Source organism: Anomalospiza imberbis, chromosome 1, assembly GCF_031753505.1.
Source record: "Anomalospiza imberbis isolate Cuckoo-Finch-1a 21T00152 chromosome 1, ASM3175350v1, whole genome shotgun sequence".
NCBI classification, from domain to species: Eukaryota; Metazoa; Chordata; class Aves; order Passeriformes; family Viduidae; genus Anomalospiza; species Anomalospiza imberbis.
In genome coordinates, this window is record NC_089681.1 from 3,737,340 (window position 1) to 3,757,938 (window position 20,599).

The 20,599-nt window shown below is 40.7% G+C and overlaps 2 long non-coding RNA genes across 2 annotated transcripts; both read left to right on the forward strand.

The window, feature by feature from the left end:
* The first annotated feature begins 11,113 nt into the window (after positions 1–11,113).
* LOC137474403 (uncharacterized) lies at positions 11,114–12,040 on the forward strand. Its single transcript, XR_010999347.1, has 2 exons — positions 11,114–11,208; positions 11,955–12,040. It is a non-coding gene; the product is annotated as an uncharacterized lncRNA (long non-coding RNA).
* Positions 12,041–13,923: 1,883 nt separating this feature from the next.
* On the forward strand, positions 13,924–16,930 carry LOC137474441 (uncharacterized). The gene is made up of 2 exons (XR_010999363.1): positions 13,924–14,686; positions 16,713–16,930. It is a non-coding gene; the product is annotated as an uncharacterized lncRNA (long non-coding RNA).
* Positions 16,931–20,599: the final 3,669 nt, after the last annotated feature.

Genomic DNA, 20,599 nt, shown 5'->3' on the forward strand with positions numbered 1-20,599 from the left:
ATTAAGTACTTCTAACTTTGATTAGAAGTATTTAATTTAATTTGACCTGAACCTATTTACGATTTCCTCTTAAACCTCGTGAATGGTAAATCCTAAGTCCCTGTCACTAAAAGTATTTATGGAATATTAGGTTCCAGAAATTGCTCCAGTAGCCATTTAAAAATTTCTCCAGGAGCAGAAAGAAAAGCATTGGCCTGTTCTTCTACAGAGTCATTCTGCAAGGAGTACTTTGAACGTGGATCTCCCAGCTCTGGCAGTCAGGATGATTTTGGAATGCAGCTGGGGCAAAGAGAGGAGTCTCACACAGTGGGATGTGGAGTGTTCTCAATTTGGATTTTTCAATTTCAAATCCCACACCAAGGCTAACTTTGGCTGCACCAGCACAGCATCCAGCGCTGTCCAAAGTGTGGAAATTTCAGGAGACTTCTGTGTGGAGCTTTCATAACTCAAGGAGATCTGGTCATCACAGACAAGGTGTTCCAGTCAGGTCCTTGACCTTTACCTCTAGTGGAAGTTGTTCTTGCCCATGACAGCAGGGTGGAACCTGGATGAGCTTTAAGGTCCCTTCCAACCCAAACCATTCTATGGTTCTATGATTTTTCATGTGAAACAGCTTCATTTATTTCAAAAACATCTGAGAATTAAGGAAAGTGTCAGTTCCAGCAAGGTTTCTTCATATGGAGACAAATGTTTGAAATTAATTATGAACACCTTTTCTAGTATTGCTTTCTGTCTGCACTCTGCTGTCACTATAGCACAGAAAAAAATCATTTAATTGGGAAATAAACATCCATTTTAATAGGGAATGCCTGTTTTTAAGGTTTAACTATATATTTTTTTTTTTATTTCACAGAGTTTTCCTGTGTCGAAACAGTTTATTACATCCCCCTAGACCTGCCACCTTTGAAAAACAAACTGATTCTACAAAAAACAATCAGAGAACATCAGTTTTTCAGCCTTGCTTGGAATTACTTTCTTCTTCTCACACCACAATTACTTTTGATGAAAATTTCTGGATGGAGATTGATAAATAAATTATATCTGGCTGAAATATTCACGGTGGAGCCTGTCTAAGCAAAGGGTCTTCAGGAGAAAGCTTCAGGATGAAATACAGCTGCACTATTTGCAGCAGTGATGGAGTGAGTTTTTTAAGGTCTAAAGTACATCTGTGAGACAGATGAGAGGTGGAGAAGGTTTATTTCTCTCATTCAGTGAAGCTCCACAAAAGGCAAAGGCTGAGCTGGCTCAGGGGGGTCAGGACTAAAATGGGTGCTCAGGTCCATGCCCAAGTTAAATCATTACCCTGAGCCCTCTTTTTCTCTGTTCCTTTTCCATTCTGCCCTAAAAAAAACTTCCAATGGAACGAGGTAACAAAATAAAGGCATATTTCTGCATTATGAAAAATACTTTTTTCTTAAAGATAATTTAGGACAGACAGATAAAGCCCAGAATTGCATCAGCAGTGCAGCCTCAGAGTCATCATTTTTGTTGACCAGGAAAAACCAAGGGGTGAAGCTGAACCACTCACAGTAACTGTCTCCAAGAAAGAGGATGAACAAGGTGTTTCCATGAGGGATGAAAGCTCATGGGGTCAGAACTCACAAAAATGCATTTTTGTGCATGAGGCTCGAAGCCACCTTCAGTTAACACCAGCTCTGCAGACAGAAACATTTCTGAGAGCAGACAGACAAATTTATAGGAGTATGAATATATTGACTCATTAAGGTTTGGACTAAAGACATGCATAAGTCTGTAAATTAGCAACAGCTTGAAAGAAAAAAAAATTATATTAAAACATCATCATCCAAAAGCAATATCATCACTGTAACAACAAACACTAGATGAAATAGATAATGGAACTGAGAAATCATTAGGCACTGTGAAAACAGATCCACTGGATAAAAATGAACTCTTAGCATTGCAGAAAATAATTATCACTCTTCTCTAATGCCCTGATGCCCTGACTTGACCCTCTTGCTTTTGTCAGGCTCAAAAAAAGTCCATGACCAAAATCTACATTTTGATTGAGTTGCCTGAGTGAACAGAAAATATTCATATCAAGGAAATAAGGTGAAATCAATGGCGTGCTGAGAAGCAAAGACAATAGAAGCTATCAAAATCCAAACACTAATTTGGTTTTGAAAAGAAAAATAATTTTGAATTTGCATAAACTTGAACTAAAATGACTATATCTTAGAGAAATTGATTAAATTTGCCTGCAAATTTTCCAGTTTCTATTGTTACAATTGTGGGAAAAGGCCAAGCAAAGTATTTCTTGGGTAATTCATTAAAAGGATTTAACTTCTTCATATCTGCAAACTGCATTTAACGGCTTTTGATTTTTTCAAATTTCTTTGTGACTCAAAATTATTTGATGCAAACATGGACTAATAGATTCTGGCAGACTTCTCAGAAACTAGTAATAGCCTTGAATTTTGTAAATTTACTTATTTCATTGTGCATTTGGTCAACACACATTCTTTGGCAGTGCTTATGATGACCATGAAACTTTCAAGTTTGCTTTGCAAATATTTCCTGTCTAAATGGACGCACATAAAATGTGAGATGGACCAGGGTAGGCACAGCAAGTGTTGATATCTCTATATAATCTAATTCCCATGACGGATTTATTATATCGAAAAGTAAATGTGGAAACTTCTCTCTGCTCGGTGTGCTGTCCAGGATGCAGAAGAACAAAAATCTGCCCTGGTGCCAACTCCAAATACAAGAGGAGTGAAAATGCAGTCAGGAATATGGTAAGAAGTGACCCCAATAAGCTGTCTGACTGCTGGACATTTTCTGTAGGTCTAGGTGAAAAAGAGAATCTTCAGGAAGATTTGAAGAACAGTTCAGGGGTTTTTTGGTTGCTTGATGATAACACTTTCATATGAGCAAAGAAACTGCAGAGAAACTGTTGAGAATTAGGCAAGGAGGGTAGGAAAGCCATCATCAGGGGGCAGCAGATTATGGATTAGACATGTCAGTAGCACAAAGGAGGTGACAGGCACTGAAAGTGAGTAAAAGCAGTTTCTTTCTGGCTTCCTGATTAATGTTGTCCAAAATCTTTACTTTTTCCCCTCATTACACCAATGCAAGGCAGTGCAAGCATCCCAACAGAGCCTGCCGGAGGTGGGGTGTACAAGGAATGCTGAAGATATCTGTTAGTGAGCTGAGACCAGACCACCCAGGGCCCAGGGTGATGAACAAACCCCTGGACTTACTTTATTTTTCTCCTGCTGGAAAATCCCAGATGTCATGTCCACCCAGGCCTGAATGTAAGAGTCCTGATGGTCTGCAAAGGTAACAGAGCAGGGGGGATGTGATGGAGTCACAGCATCAGAAATTCATTATGACTGGCATTTTTATCATTATCCTGTGTCAACGCCCTATCATTAATCATGGTCCCCATTCCTGCAGACTCACCAGCTGTAGAAACCCAAACCAAGACAATGTGCAGGCACCTTCCCCAAGCAAATTAACCTACAGGCCACAAAAGGCAGCAGGTTCATAGGCTCATGGAATGGTTTGGGTTGGAAGGGACCTTAAAGATGATCTCATTCCAACCTCCTGCCACGGGCAGGGACACCTTCCACTAGACCAGACTGCTCAAAGCCCCATGCAGTCTGGCCTTGAACACTTCCAGGGATGGGGCATCCACAGCTTCTCTGGGCAACCCTTCTAGTGACTCACCATCCTCACGGTAAAGAATTTCTTCCTAATACCCATAGAGGTGAGGAAGGAATATCCCTGGCTTGTCCAAATTCACTCCTCAGTAGCCTCACTGCCATCATCCAGTTGTGAATCAAAAGGGATTAGAAAAGAAGAGTGAGGTGGCTCCATGGTTATTTTACAGAGATCTCCCTCCAAGGGTGAGACATTTTGAAGAAGATACAAAGCTGCCTTCAAGAAACTTAAAAATCAGCCAGCAAAAGCATCATTTACCTTGTGGTTGCAAGGAAAGAAGAAGCTTTCTGACAGCCTGATAGGTTTGGGACAGTCTTTACAGGTTTTGGAAACCAACCCAAGGCTCATTCACAGGCATGTGAAGAAAGCACTAGATGTCATAGAGATAATGATTTAATTGCTCCAGTGTTTCTTTGGTCCAATGGGGATAATTTTATTTTCCTCAGAGGAATGTCGTGAATGGGAAAACAGACATTAACAACCAGAACATGGATATTGGGAAAAAATGCCTTTTCTCAAAGAGTGATTAAGCTTTGGGTAAGACTCCTCAGGGAAGTGGTAGAGTCACCATCCCTGGAAGTGTTCAAAAATTGAGGAGATGTGACATTTTGCAATATTATGAGCATGTTGTTATTCAATCAGAGGTTGATGATCTTAGATGTCTTTTCCAACCTTAATGATTTTTTTATTCTATGAAATCTTCATATTTTGCAGCATTTTACTTGGAAATCTTGTCTCCTATAAATATTAAATCAGGTAGGCTCTTTGGGGGTAGACACTGTAAGGTGGTGACCCTAAACTCACAGAAAAAAACTTCTGGAGAAACACAGCACTGCTTGGAAGGACAAAAGGAAATAGTGGAGGAGGGAAAGGGGAGAAGACTTTGGAGCTGATATTACGAGTGGAAAGGACTGGAAGGTGTAGTTATAAACGGCTGTCTAACTAGAGAACAGTTTAGTTTTACAAGCACAGAGTCCTCTTATGTTATTACCCAGCACAGAGTATGTGATGGAGTAAACGTTCAGTAAAAAGTTGGCAGCCTAGCCTCTCTCACAAGAAATATGACAGGGTCACAGGTTTCTTTGCTTTGTTTCAATAATTGGATTTTCTGGGCTCCAAGTGCTTCCTTCTGAGGTGTTAGGAACAGATATAGTGGTGGAGGAAGCAGGATAACAATTTCAACAGAGTCATCATTACTGTGCCCATGGAAATCTGGATCTGCATCTCACAAGGAAAGCTCAAAGGCATTTCACAGCTTGCACAATTCCATGCCTAACAGGAACTAATCTCAGAAGCACCACCAAACTTTGCGTTTGGAGGGTAATTTTTATTTTAATTTGTCCCCCGAGGCAGCCTCATTTGAGCTGAGTTTTAAGGACAAAGCGGAGGACTTTAAAAGCCTCTTTAAGCCCACAGCTGCAATACCTGCTACTACCTAAATCTCAAGTATTTAATGGTTCCTAAAAAATATATTGCCTTGTTAATGCCTGCAGCAAAGCATACAGTTTATGGGAGCCAGCAGTAATGCCCCTTTAGCCATCTGGCCAGCAAGAGTACAATGGGGTGTTTGATAACAGCCATTTTCATGTCTGCAGGAGATGTCTGCAATAAAAAGAACAAACAAGCACATTTACAGGGGGCTGCAGTTGGATACCGAGCCAGACAAGGAGACATAAGAAATTTAATGTAAATCTCTGTGGCCCAATCACAAAAAAATCCATTGCTCCCAAAGTCAGATGGAGCTTGATGCCTTTGCTTATGTAAATAGATATTCCCACCCTTAATGAAAGTGCCTGAAGAACTCTGAGGGTCTCTGCCACCATCATTTTCACTTATTTAGGCAATTCTTGGGAGATTTTTAACTTGGAAAAAAAGCCATCAGCAGCCATGGAAATAGCACCAAAGCAGCATGTATGGTGGAACTGATTAGCTGATCACCTTGCACTTACTCCATGGTCCTACGTGTTTGATGGAAAGACTTCAGTGAATTTTGAATTAAAGACAGAACCACCAAGTCAAAATAAAGCTATTGTAGGGCATGGGTGGGTTGGAGCAACCACCAGATCTAGAAAGGATCTGAGCCTTCAGCATGATAAGATTAGATATGAAAAATATCTTTAGTGTGAGAGTGGTGAGGGACTAGCACAGGTTGACCAGGGAGTTTGTGGACTCCCCATACATGGAAGTGTTCGAGGCCAGGCTAAATGGAGCTTGGAGCAACCTGGTCTGGTGGAAGGCGTCCTTGCCCATGGCAGAGGGTTGGAACTGGATGATCTTTAAGATCCCATCCAGCCCAAATTATTATGTGATTCTATGAACACAGAGAAGTTCTTCAGCACATTGATGGGGCTGGAGTGGAAATTCAGCAGAATCAGCTCTAATCTTTCTCTCACTTTGTGTATTATGAATGTCACAATTCCTATCCAAGTCACGTTTCACAAAACCACTTTATTTCAAGACATACTGAAGTGCTGTCTCCTTCCCTAAGCATGAAAATCACATAATATGATTTCATTCCTCTGCCTGTGTGTGCACCGGTCACACAAAAAGTTGTGAAACTACAACCAGGCTTTTCAGGCTTTTAAACACGCAAATATAAACTGCTATTAAGGGTACATCACATTTCCTTGCTTAGTGTCTGGCTCGTAAAATGTAATAGCTCCACAGTCTTTCCAACATTCAAAGTAAAGTTTTTCCCCTAAGCCCTGAAGGGAAGGAAAAGTTTATGTCACCTAATCTCAGCTATCTAAAAATTAGCCACGTAATCTAAGATAGACATCTATGTCTTGGAATTCATGGAATCATAAACCAGGATGAGAATCAGCTCCAGGGGAAAGGCCTAAATGGAGATGTTTTCATGTGCACTGGGCTACAAATCTGATTTCACTCTAGAGGGGTCTGTGGCACACTTAGTTCTCCAATCATGGGAACTTGCTTGCGTTCCAGACACTACAGGGTGTCCCACACAGCCTTCAGAAGGGTGTGGTCTCCTCTGATCGGGTCATATTTCCCAGCCCATGTGTCACCCACCGTAGGGCACCTGAATGGCACCAGATGTTCATGCTCAGGGAACTGAATAATTCACCAGTGTCCTGGTCAGCAGAACAGCTTTTCCTATTTCATTAACTGCATTAACACTGTGCCCATTGTTTATAATGAGATTTCAGACACTTTGTTTGTCATCACTTACACGTGGAAACCTAAACTGCTGTTATTTAATCAGGGGGCTGAATCCTTCCCCAGCGTTCCTGATGTGCATGGATGGGTCTGGCTGTGTCAGTATATTTCTCTTTTTTGCAGAGCATAAAGAGATCCCAGACAAACAACTTTGACTAAATTCCTAATTTCTTAAGATCTAAACCATAGCAGGTACAAAATTGAGTAAAGGTGCTCATGGTTTTGATGTTCGTGTTTGGAAATAGAGGATCTTTAATGTCTTTTCCAAACCAAACCATTCTGTGATTCTAGGAAGATTTTGGCTTCAATTAACAGAACAAAATATTAACAAGTACAGTGATCTAATAAATTATTCTGCTGTTCCAAAAGCAATCTTTTCTTCCTTAAAGCTGTTTAATTCTCTGTCAACAACTTCCAGCTTATAATCTGATAGCATTTCATTCATGGACTTTGATGAAAATCTCAAAAAAATTTTTTTTACATAAAGGCAGAAGCTTCACCATAAGCAGAATCTACCACAGGACAGATGAGCAGGAGTCCAAAATTTACATCTTTAGATTCCAACATTGTAAATCGTAGAAGCAACATAAAGAGTGGAATTGGATATGCAACTGAGTGTAACATTATGGCACCAGCATAAATCAGAGCATAAACATGAAACAAAATATTGCTGCTTTACTGCTTGAAATAAGTTGTGGATCTCACACAGCTTATGCTTTATACAGTGAGTACAGCAGAAATTACAAGCGTAGAAAACAGAATAAAAAGGTGAATTGAAGCTCTAATTTTTTTTTTTTCAAATATAATTTTCCACTAACAGAACTTGGCTGTCTGTAAAGCAACTGGATCCCCTGACCCCAGAACAAATTACATTTAGTTCAAGTTATGGTTATGTGGGAAGAATATTTGTGACTAAAAATGCTTGTCTTGGAACTGATGCTGAGTTAACCAAAAGAAATTACTAATTTTAAGGTCAACACAATCTTTCACTTCTCAAGGTCAACACAATCTCTCACTATTGAATAGAGTAATCTACTACTGAGTTTCAATTTTGACATACTGAGCTCACTAGTTTGATTTATCTCTTGCTTACAAACAGAAACAATATTTGGACACTGACTCCTCATGCAACATCATTCCAGCATCTGCTGACCATTTGAAATCTAAACCCATGATTGAGGTTTGGGGTTTTTTTGGTCTCAGGCTGCTAGTTAACAGCATTTTGCAGCTGCAGTAAAAAGTAAATTTTATCACCTCTTCCAAATAAAAGTGCCTCTACAAATATTTATTTGCATCCTCCACAATAAGGTGCAGCTTAGAAACAACAAGCTACCAACACTTATGTTAGTTTTGAGCTCCTGGGGGATAAGTTTCCTGTATTGGGAAACTATGTTTTTATCTCTGCTGCACAGAATTGTTCAGTTTGGATATATACTGAGACATAAAATCCAGTGTCTCCTTCAGGACACGATTTGGGGAAGACATCAGCTCCTGAAAGTTTATGTTTTGAGACAGTCACTCAGCCTAGTCTAGTCCTGATATCTCACATATTATTATATCCCAGGTTATCTCCTGCATCACTGTAATAGGTCTATATTTCATAGAACACAAAGTTTGATTTCTGTAGTGATTGATACCGCTATTTATTGTCCTTTTGTGAGATGACTCTTCTCTTTGATCTTTAAAGCTGTAATCAGAATGAAGGAAGGCTTCTTTTTTAAAAATATCATCTGCCAATAAAAGCACTTTTAGGATGGCCCAAAAGGATACGTTTAGCAGTAGAGTAATTTACAGAAGTGGCAATAAATGGCAAATGACAAAAAATAAAGCAGTTCAATTTTTTGTCTGCAAACACACCTTGGTCAAATTTCCCAGGACTTAAGAAAGCATTAAATGGGGTAAGAACAAAAATTTAAAAATGCCGTTAGACTCTGATGATCACGTAACAACATTTTTTGTTGTTCATGCTGAAAAGAAAGAAATAATTATCCAAACAATTTTCACCCTCTCTGCCCTTCCCATTAATCAAGTGGCCACCATTAGAAATCTCAGGACAAGGAGGACCTCAACCCACTACTGGTGTCTAGATGGACATGGTCTCTTGTTGATACCAACTGCTTTTTTATAGAGTATTTTTATAATCTCTAGAATATATATTTTGTCCCTAGATACTCCAGATCTTTCACCAAGAAAGAACTTGTTCAACCCATTGAGTGGCTTGATTTAACACCAGATTTATCAGCCAGAAAATTCTTTCAAGGCAATTTGGTAGATTAGAGCAGTTGCACAGTCCAGAGGTTCATGAATGGAGCAATTTGAGAACCAAATTAATAGGTCCTAATTAATGGCAGCTTAAATCTGAGAAAAATTGATCATTTGTACATCATTTGCTCTTCCTGGGGTTATTATCTTACATCATGTCTACATTAAGTACTTAACTGGTCCATTATTTCATCAACACACTCAGTTCCAGCCATTACCAGCAAATGTGGTCAGTTCATGGAACAGATCTTTAAGTAGAAGAGTTGGACATTTCCTAGTCTGTAAATCCCTTCAAACATGGGGGTCCCATGAGTGTTTCAAAAGAATGAGACCATCTAGTTCATTAGTCTAATAATTAACACCTTATAAGAGACATTCTGCAGCTCTCTGGTGTTCTAGAAATACAGCTGAAATATGAATTTGTATTTCTGAGGTATTTATGTCACTTCTTTGATAGTACCAAACAGACTGAGTGAAACTGTATGGTTTTGAGCCTGCACAAATTCATTACAGATAACAGGCATACTTTTTTATTTTAATTGAAAGAATTCTGTGTGCAGATCACAGCACCTGAATTAACTCCTCAGTGCTGCCATGAGGGTGGGGTGTTCATGCTGTACTCAGGAACTGCTCCTCTACACTAAGAAAATATTCATCCTTGAAGAAATCAGCATTGTACCATGAAAATTACTTGAAATGAAAAAATTGAACCCTCAGTCCAGTAATAGAAGGAGCAAGAGAGAAACCCCACATGAGGGAAGGAGACACCTAACTTCAGGTGAGTGAAGGAAGGTACCTGTACACTTGTGATCCAGCCACCTAAATGCAAAAATCTGGAGCTGTCATGTCCCACCTGGAGCTCTGTGTCCAGCTCTGAGGCTCACAACACAAGAAGGACATGGACCTATTGGAGAAAATCTATAGGAGGTCATGAAGATGCTCTGGGGCCTGGAGCACCTCTGATATGGAGAGAGGCTGGGACAGCTGAGGATGCTCAGCCTGGAGAAGAAAAGGCTCCAGGGAGACCTCAGAACTCTTTCCAGTGCCTATGAGAGAGCTGGAAATAGACTTTTTCTAATGGCAAATGGTGATAGGACAAGGGGGAATGGAATTAAGCTGACAGTGAGTAGATTTATATTAGATATTAGGAAAAAAGTCTTTACAATAAGCATGGTGTGGCCCTGGCATGGGTTAGCCAGAGAAGCTGTGGACTCCCTGGAAGCGTTCAAGGCCAGCCTGGATGGGGCTTGGAGCAACCTGGTCTAATAAAAGGTGTCCCTGTCCATAGCAAGGGGCTGGAGGAGGTGGTCTTGAAGGTCTCTTTTAATCCAAACCATTCTGTGGGTCTGTGATTCTATTTGAGCTGTTATAAGGTAGTCAAAACACTGATCTAGTACTGGCAGATGTTTCACAGGACACACAAGAGGCAGCAGCCCTCCTGAAGCATCAAGTGGCCAGAAAGGAGATAATAAAGGCAACTCAACTAGTACTCTATGCCCATAGGAGTAACTGAGTCCCATATTTGCCATCTGAACTCTCTTTATATTTACTGGAGCTCTGAAGCTGCCCCAGTTGCACATGGGCAAGGGACACAACATGGATTTGAGGCTGGCAGTTATAACACTAGACAAAGGGAAAGTCAGGCTTTTCTGGAGTTACCTTGCAATAGCCCAAACAACACTAAACACTTATATTTTAACAACTGAATCCTGCTCCTGTCTTTGATTTTACATTGCACAGAAGATACAAAGAGTTTTCCATTTCATTGAAATAAATCCCTCCTAGAAACAACAAATATTTCTTAAGCAAATCCTGGAAAGCACCAGGCTCAGAAGTTGCCAATGGATCCAGATAAAGAAAATATTTGAAATGTGGCAGAAGAAAAAAAGATCATTTGCCAAACTGGCATTTGTACACAAAAACAAGCAGCACTTTGATCCATTCCTATGTATGTCAGCTGCACCAAGACACAAGAACAGTCAGGGACTCATTTTCAAAAGAATTCCATAGTAAGTCATAGATGGCTATGACCTCAAGGAACCTGCTGAGCACCTGAGGCAGCAAGTTCTACAGCTGAAGCATTTGGTAATGAGATTTCTACAGAGATAAAATTTTACATGCTCAAGCTGAAAACAGCAAAGGCATTTTAAAAAAAAAAAAAAAAAAAAAAAAAACTGGCCTGGACCACTGCCAAGAGCTGCTCCAAAACTGACTCTAACTGTTCCATTTGCTCTCATGATAAATTGGAGGGTTTAATGGAAACACTGTACACAAAACTGTACTGCTCAGGTAATTGCCTTGATTGAAACAAGTGTTTTTACACTGAAAGCAAAATTCCCCTGGAATTAAAGCAAACCTCAACAAGAACCAGACCTCTGTGGAGATGCAGTCATATAAACAAGTTTGTTGCTAATTATTTTCCAGTGGTTCTCTTAATGAGTCACTTGCTAGAGTCCACTGGTCACAAAGATTATTATTTTAATGATGATTCATAGAATTTGGGTACACATTGCAAACACCAAGTGCTGCACCAGTTGCTATGGCAGGAAAATGTGTGTGGTTTGTTCCTCAAATAGCAGAGTAAATAATTGCATGACAGCTTGTTCCTCCTCCAGAGGGTCTCTCAGTGTTGGAAATGGTGTGCAGGGAGCTTGCCACATTCAACATTTCCACCCCCTGCTTTTTCCTGAGCTTGTGGATAAAACCCTTAAACCCTTATTTTCCCATGCAAAGCTCATTTTTTAGCTTTTTTTCCCAGCACTGGAGACTCGGGGCTTGATTCTGGTCTCTGTTACCTTGGTGCAAATCAGGAGTAAATTTGTTTTTTTCAGGATAACAATATTATCAGACTCTCCAGCTACAGAAAACAGCAGACAAAAAGCAAATCCTCTCTCTTCATGCAGGGCAATGAGTAACAAGCTGGTATTTAAGACAGGTAAAAATACTCAGTTTTAACAGAGTTGGACTTAGTCCTGCCCCCCCTTGAAAAGCACATAATTATTCCAGTAAAATCTCTGTGATTTTGGCCTGGGTGTTTTCTAAATCTAAATTTTGGATGTATTTTTAAACTGAAAGTACCGAAATAAGACTACCATCCCTACAGCACCAGGAAGGAAACAGCACATAATGAAAAAGAATTTTAAAAAGTATATGTGAAGTTGAATTCCTGGTAGTTACCCCTCTTGAGCACTCGAAATTAGCAGTGAGTAAAGGAATAAAAAAGTAACATATAAAGCCAAAAATCTATTTTAAAGGGGACGATGTTAAAGGGAAAAAGCAACATTGTGGGTTAATCTGATGGTGGTGGGTTTTCTCATCATCAGGGATTGATAAACCTGCCAAGGAAGGTAGCTCTGCTTAACAGTTTACTTCACTGAGGCTCTTAAGCATCTGCTTTATCTGAAGGGTCTTTATTCTAAATAAATGATACTTCTCCATACGGTAGCTATTTGCTCACAGATTGCAATGCTCATGTCCCCAAAAGAAGCAGAACAGCGAGGCTGAAAGCTAAATCAGACTTGATGCAGCTATAATTGGTATTAGGGAACTGCAGAGGGGAAAACCTTTCCAGGGGGGATGATAGAGATGATGCCAACCCCCTTCACATGATGGGTTGGAGCCCAGAACCAGAAACAAAGGATCACTGAATGGGACAAAGGAGAGTAAAAATCCCTCCCTGGGAAGAAATGTTATGGCAGCATCTTAAACCCTTGAGGTGGTTCCCCTGAGCTGTACAAGCTTTTAGCAGGTTATTAAATCTCTGTATAGCTCATGTTCACAGGCCATTGATCATCCTAAGATTAGTGGAGTGCAGCTGAGATTTTCTCCTCCCTGGCCGGTGCCCAGCTCCTCAGGACAGACAGTTCTGCTGTGAGAAGATCAGAATCTGGACAGTAGTGCTGGTTTGGGCTGGGCTAGGGTTAATTTTTTTCACAGCAGATAGCACGGAGCTGTGTTAGGGATTTTTTATGAACACAGTGCTGATAAGACAGAGCTGTTTTTGCTATTAAGCACAGCTTGCAGAGTCAAGGACTTTTCTGCTCCTCACCCCATCCATGAGCGGGCTGGGGGTGCACAGGGAGTTGGGAGGGGATACAGCTGGGACAGCTGACCCTGAGTGACTCAAGGGATATTCCAGACCACACAGCACCATGTTTGACTATAAATATGGGGGAGAAGGGGGCACATTTGGTGTGATGGCTGTTTTCCCAAGTTACTGCTATGTGTGAGGGAGCCCAGCTTTGCTGGGGATGGCTGAACACCTGCCTGCCCAGGGGAAGCAGTGAATTAATTCCTTGTTTTCCTTTGTTTGCATTTGCTTTTGCTTTACCTATTAAACTGTCAATCTATGAGTTTTCCCAATTTTCATCCAATTCTTTTCCCCATCCCTTCAGCAGGGAATGAGCGAGTAGCTGTGTGGAGCTGTGTTGCTGCCTGGGGTTAATCTACAACAGCCCTTTTTGGCAACTAACACAGGACGTGGAGGGTTCCAGATAGCAACAGCCTTGATTGGCATATGCTGGATCGAGCTGTTACTGCTGTTTAGCTGTTAATTGACAGCTCCTGTGCTTGTCATGGGACTCGTTTTCCTGTCTCTTCAAGCCCAGTGCTTGTTAGTGGCTGCTCTTCCACTGCTCGCTGTGTTGGCTGCTTTGCTCCTCAACTGACTGTGCAGGGAATGCTCTGATAACAACAGCAGGGATGTGCCTGCCCTGGCAGGTGGCCAGGGAGTCACTGATGTTCCTGTGCTACTTCACTGGACAGGCTGGAGCTCCGGTGTGAACCTGAGTTGGAGGGACAGTGACCTGTGGATGAGTCCACATGGGAGCAGAGCAGCCTGAAATGTCCGTGGTCATGAATCAGCCCAGCCAGAGTAGGTATATCTCAACGTGGCTGTGTCTATGTCTGTGCTGCAGGTGTCCATCTGAAGGGCTTCAGGCCCCAGGCTAAGTCCATGCATGGTGCATCACATCATGCTTGAAGCATCAGTGGCTGTGCACAAGGTCAGGTTGGGGGCAGAGCAGAAAGAAATGAAAAACAGGAAAAAATATGTATTGGTATCCCTGTGCTGTAAGATGATCATGTAAAAAAAAAAAAAGAAAATAGATTTGGATTCTGCATTGTTTTCCAAACACTGATGATTAGAAGGTTGGACCTCACAGGTTTTGGAGATATTTTTGAAGCACACATGAACATACAGAAGCACTCTACCAGGGTTTGCACTGAGCTTGGCAGTGAGCTGTGCATGGGTAGGACATAAACAGTTTTCAGACCTGCCACTCACTTTGCATCCTAACAAATGTTGAGGACAAGATGTGTGAAATTGACAGTTACAGAATCTGGGAAAGAGACCACACTGCAACAACGATGATGAAAGTAAAGAACCATCTGCTGCTATGGCTTGAGCAGCAAAAATATTTTCACAGCTTTAAAGGGGAGAGGGGGAGGCAGAGCCCTGGTAGGAGCCCAAAACACCACAGTGAGAACATACACAGAGGAGGAGAGACGCAGAAAATGTTGCAGATGTGGCAGTGCTTCATTTGGCATCCACTGAGACATCATTGTAAGGAATTTTAAAATGTCAGAAACTGATTCCTTCAATGCCAGAAAGGAAACAGCAGCTTTTCAGCCTGATCCAAACACAGGGTTTGAGCTGAGCCAACAAGAACCAGTACAGAGATACCATTCTGACAGTGCACAGCACATGGTTGGGACCCACAGCATCCCATTGGGCAGAAGCAGCCAAAATGAAGCTCCAGCTGGCAATTGAAGTAGACTGAGATGTTCGAGACCTTGCTCTTTGCATCTCTGAGCTCTTCAGCAGCCTGTCAGTGCCCAAAAGACCCGAGGAAAAGCAGGGAGCAGCAGCCACAAGAAGGTGAGAACAGTTGCCACCATAAAAGCGGCTGTTGAGTTCATGATCTCCACAGGTTTTTAGACAGCAGCAGCTACTCATAAAAGTGAAAGCTGTTTTTTTCTCAACACCAGGCCAGAAGGAGACCTTTTGTGAGGAAGAGGTACTTGGCCAAGGAAGAATATAGCTTTGTAGCAAACACACAGGCAGCCACCCAAAGTTTGTATTTGTTTAAGTCTGTTATTGATCAGAGTGGCACAAGGTTTGTGATCTCTGGAAATAATAACAAGATAATAACATCTTTATAAAAATATAAATTTTTAACCTGTCTCTGACATCTCATGGAAATACTTCAACCATTGTCCTGAGTTAGAAAATAATTATTCTAACTGTGTGGTCACCAAGCCTTGCTTAGCTGTATTCTGCGATACATGATAACAGAGAGGACAACTGAAAGAATCTCCAGTTTCTTCATCCTCTTGAACAATTCATAAATTGTTAAGGTTGGAAAATATCTCTGAGATCATCACCAAGTCCATCTTCCAACCCAGCTTCTTGATTGACAGATTCTGTAACTGTCAATTTCACACATCTTGTCCTCAACATTTGTTAGGATGCAAAGTGAGTGGCAGGTCTGAAAACTGTTTATGTCCTACCCATGCACAGCTCACTGCCAAGCTCAGTGCAAACCCTGGTAGAGTGCTTCTGTATGTTCATGTGTGCTTCAAAAATATCTCCAAAACCTGTGAGGTCCAACCTTCTAATCATCAGTGTTTGGAAAACAATGCAGAATCCAAATCTATTTTCTTTTTTTGCATTATCATCTTCCAACCCACCACATATCCCCTTGACCTCTGTCCTCCATTGTCACATCCACACATTTTTTGAAAACTTCCAGGGATGGTGACTCCAATGCTTCCCTGGGCAGCCTGTTCCAGTGCTTGACAGCCCTTTCTGTGAAGAGGTTTTTCCTTAGATCCAATCTAAATCTCCTCTGCTGCAACCTGAGGCCATTTTCTCGTCCTGTCCTTTTTTTAGATTTCCAGTAGAAATTATCCCATGTACCCATTTCCAGAAATAAAACAAATGGGACAGACTGTTAACAAAATCTGGGATAGCTGGATAGAGTCCCCAAAGCTGAGCAAAAATTCTGTAGGGTTTTCAGGACCTAAAACTTTGAGTTGGGTGTTAAGAGTAGATTAAATTATTGTCTTCTTTAGGCTTTATTTTTACCAAACCTACAGGGAGACCAGACAGCTGGCTTAGAAAAAGCTCTCAGCTTTTAGGCAGCTCAAATTGGGTGGTATAATCACCTAACACACTCCCCAGCCATTTTATATATCCAGCCCTGCTGACAGCTGGGTCTGCTCTAAAGCATCATAGAAAAATGATACCATGGATCCTTGAAGAAAATAATGTCCCAGATAGTGATGGAAGGGAACACCATCTGTAACTCTGAATCTCAATTTTGTTCTCATTAGATCTTCATTATATCAGCCATCATTGTTGTGCAGAGACCTGAATCTATCCCCTCTATATTCACCTGCAAGCTATTTCCTTTAATTGCTGTGCGCACGGAAAATCAAATGTATTCTAACAACGCTGATTCATTGGCTCAGCTGTTAAATGCAATTTATGCATCTCTCTATACAGTTTATTTATCTATTTCCCATCCCTGAACCATCTGAATGCTTTCCAATCTTTACTGAAGTTAACCTTGCAAATATTTCCCCAGCTCCACAGGGCAGATGTGGAAGAATAGCCAAAGTCTATTCCCTGTAGAATTATCCTTAAATGTTTAGGTTCCGCTGAAAACATAAGTTTACAGACTAGCATCCCAGGGATATAAAAAGCAGCATGGACCAGCATCTGTCATACCAAGAGATGAATTCTTGGCATGGAAATGTCTCATGGGGGAGCTCTGAAGTCAAATAAATAAATTGGGAATTTAGTCTGAATTGGACTTTGCCTAACTTAGCTGCTTATGTGACTGCCCTTCTGTAACTTGATCAAACTCTTTGGTTGCTTCATTAGAGGAGTGGAAAGAATATAATGAACCTCTAATTGTGCTGCTGGGGAAAGAAAAAAAAATTGTTGATAGTCACTGCTGAATACCTGTTGATTTCCTGGCACGTAGGAGAGCATTTGGCCAGGATCGGGCAGTGAGTTGTGCAAATCTTAGCAAGGGACTTTATGTTACACAGCATGGCAATAATATCTTGTCTTTATGTAGGATTATTTGTCAGGTTAATTTGAAGAGCTCCTGGGTAGCCCTGGGAGTATTACATCTTTTTTTTTTTTCTTCTTTCAGAGATGTCTTCCACGTTTCTCCCCTTTCTTCAACACAGCCTATTTTTAGTCTGCCTCAGCCACAAAGTACAGTAATGCAGCATTGCATGTCCATGCTCAATTAGAGAGATTTGGTCACACAGATTCCCAGAATTCAACATCCAGCCATCAGTTTTTTCCCATCCTCCCCACAAAATCAGAGAATCCTAGAATATCCTGTGTTGGAAGGAACCCACTGGGATCATCAAAGTCCAGCTCCTGACACACGTCTGACTAAAAAACATGAGACTTTAAATGAATGGTAAACACACTGGATTTCTGGGGGTTGGTTCTCCTTGTTTGTCATGTCATGTCTGAAATTTTTACATATTTAGGGTTTGAGCTGCTTGTGAGCAACTCTCTAAACCAGAAGTTTCGTGGTGTGTTGTGTGAGCAGAGGAACCAGCAGAGCATTGTTTGTGCAGGTTCTGTTACGAGTTGTGAGGGCTGGTCTCTTCTGACAGTCTCCACTTTAGGAGGGACAGTCATGGAACCTCTCTACTCAGTCTAACAGCTCAAGAACATCTCTACTCTTCCACTCATTTTAATGAAAATATTAGGAAATGAACATCTTTGAGACCTCTGTCCTTCCATCCACTGTGATACAGACACAGAAGTCACCTGGGTGAGCAGACAGCACAGAGCACACAGAGGAGACCTGATCCAAATTTTTTTTTTATTTCTGGGCTTTGCCATTTAAAATTAATTTATCACAACTGCAGAACCCAGTGATTCTGGGAGTTATTAATCAAGTGACATCAAGTTTTGTGGTTAGTTTGGACTCCAGAATCTTCCTGGGGTGAAAATGTGAAGTGAATCTCTGGGAACTTCAGAAGTAGCTGTAAGTGTATAACTATATACATTTTTGAAGATATATATCCCCTTAAAGATGTGCTAATAGTTCAAAACAGCACAGTCTCTTCATTTGATGTGCAAATCTTTCAGATGGACAAGGAGAGGAAGCTGCAGGTACCTGTAAACATATTAAAAATGGTTTAAATGGAGCTTATTCAAGGTAAGTGCAGTGTGGAACAAATTTCCCAAAATTCTTTCAATCAGACCAGTAAGTGCATGGTACAAATGCACCAGATGGTGGAGCAACTGTAGAAAACAAAATTATTTGGCTTAAATCCCAGTGGGAGGGAACCAGACATGATCAGCAGAAAGGATGATTTTCAAGAAGCACAAGATGTAGTTTAGCTTGAAAGAGTGTTCAGGGTTTGCTGTAGAAGGTGTTGAGTTCTCTGTTCCTCCTCATTTTAGCACTTAAATATTCCTATTCAAAACCAGCTGGGATATGAAGGTGACAGGGAGTTTTTCTGCTGACCTTTGCATAACAAAAGAAAAGTAAAAGGATATCTGATATAGGCAAAGGGAAAATAAAATGTAAGAGAAAATAAAAGCTTTCTCAGACAATGAACCACTTGCCACAGAGGAACAGACTCTCACAAGACACCACTAAAATAAGAACTGGCCAGATGCAAACCCCAGTGAAAATCATTTTTAATGGATAAGGAAAATAGCCAAAGTTTTGAGATGAAAACCAAAAATACAAAAAGAGAACTTTAGCCTAAATAAAATTCTTCAGGCTTCAAATCTTAAACTACACTCTAGCTACTCAGAAAAAACTCTGTGCCTGACCACAGAAATCTGGTATCAACATCCAACAAGGATTTGTACACTTCCTTTGCAGTCAGGTTAACTGGAGACAGACAATGTTTTTGCTAGATCCTGAATTTGATCCAGGGTGACAATTAAAAATCATCTTCATCAGAGACACCTATGACCTGCTAACTGACTCAAAATCCCAGATCAGAGAAGGATTGTGGAACCAATGCATAAACCACACTGTGACTGACATACTGTGTTTTCATCTAGAGTCTCACACTTTTTCTTTTCTCTGAAATATCTTAACATTAATTAAAGCCTTTTCTCTTTTTATCTTTATGCCGCAAAGTATGATCTGTTCTGATTTGCCTTGACATGATGCTGTCAGCAAAAAAACAAAAAGAAAAGGAAATGTCAGCAGAATTATATATCTCTCAGGGGAATAAGAAGAACACAGAGGCAAGTCTTGGCAGGGGAGAGGGAACAGCCACCTCTGCTGTCCCTGATGTCCATGCAACCTGCAAGTGCCACTCTGTCTTATCCCTGTTGGTGACATGAAGTCAAACACTTTCTCCAATGATGTGCAGAGTCACATGGGATGAATTCTATCAGGAACAGCTCAGTTACTCTGGCTGGTGAATTGTCCTTTTCTGTATCACAAAAAGAATGTGGACGCCACAAAAATGAACGAGCCACACTCCTGCCTGCTAAAGTCTCTAAAAAATTAACTCCTTGTTCAATCAAACAAAACATTATAGAACATCATGGAAGATTTTGGATTTACATAGACCTTACAGATCATCTCATTCCAAACCCCTGCCATGAGTAGGGACAGCTTCCACTATCCCAGGCTATTCCAAGCCCCATTCAACCTGGCCTGGAACACTCCCAGGGATGGGGCAGCCACAGCTTCTCTGGGCAACCTGTACCAGAGCCTCACCACCCTCACAGTGAATCTCTTCATAATATCTCTAAGTAATTTATGAGACTGTTTATATTCTCTTCCTACAATGTAAATGCCTTCATACAACATTCTTGTGTCTCTTCAGACTTCTAAAAATTCAGATTAAAAATCCTTTCCTTCCACCACTTGTTAAGCAATTATATCCTTTCAACAATATCTCATTCACATTTTTCTTAATTTGTGCCTGAATAAGCACTTAGTAAAATAATGCTTGTTTTGAACATTTTCACCTCCGCTCTTTCATTTGTGACAATGTTTGCTCAAAGGAACTCTTACTAAGTTTTTAGACATATTTGTGGCCCCAGATTTGGTCTCAGCAGTTTCTAAAATTTACCACTTATTTTCAATCGGCTTTCCCTGCTTAGTAAGCCAACCAGTCCTCTCACCTCTCCCACTCTTTACCCTTCTAGATTTTATTCATGGTGTTTTGTTTTGTTTTGTTTTGTTTTTTTTTTTTTTTTTTTTTTTTTTTTTTATGCAGGTCCTGCCTCCCTGCTGGTCTTTATTTATTAGCAGCAGCAGCAGCTTTGCCTCTGCTAAAATTCCCTGTGTAAGGGCCATATCCTGTCCTTTGTCAAGATGGATATTTGAGATTTCTCACCAAGTTTATCTATCAAAAAACCTGAAAATATCTTTGCCCCCAAAGAGTGATGGAACTTAAATTTTGTTTTACATGAAAGCAGATCATCCTTCATCCAGCAAAGCGGAAGAAAAATAAAAAT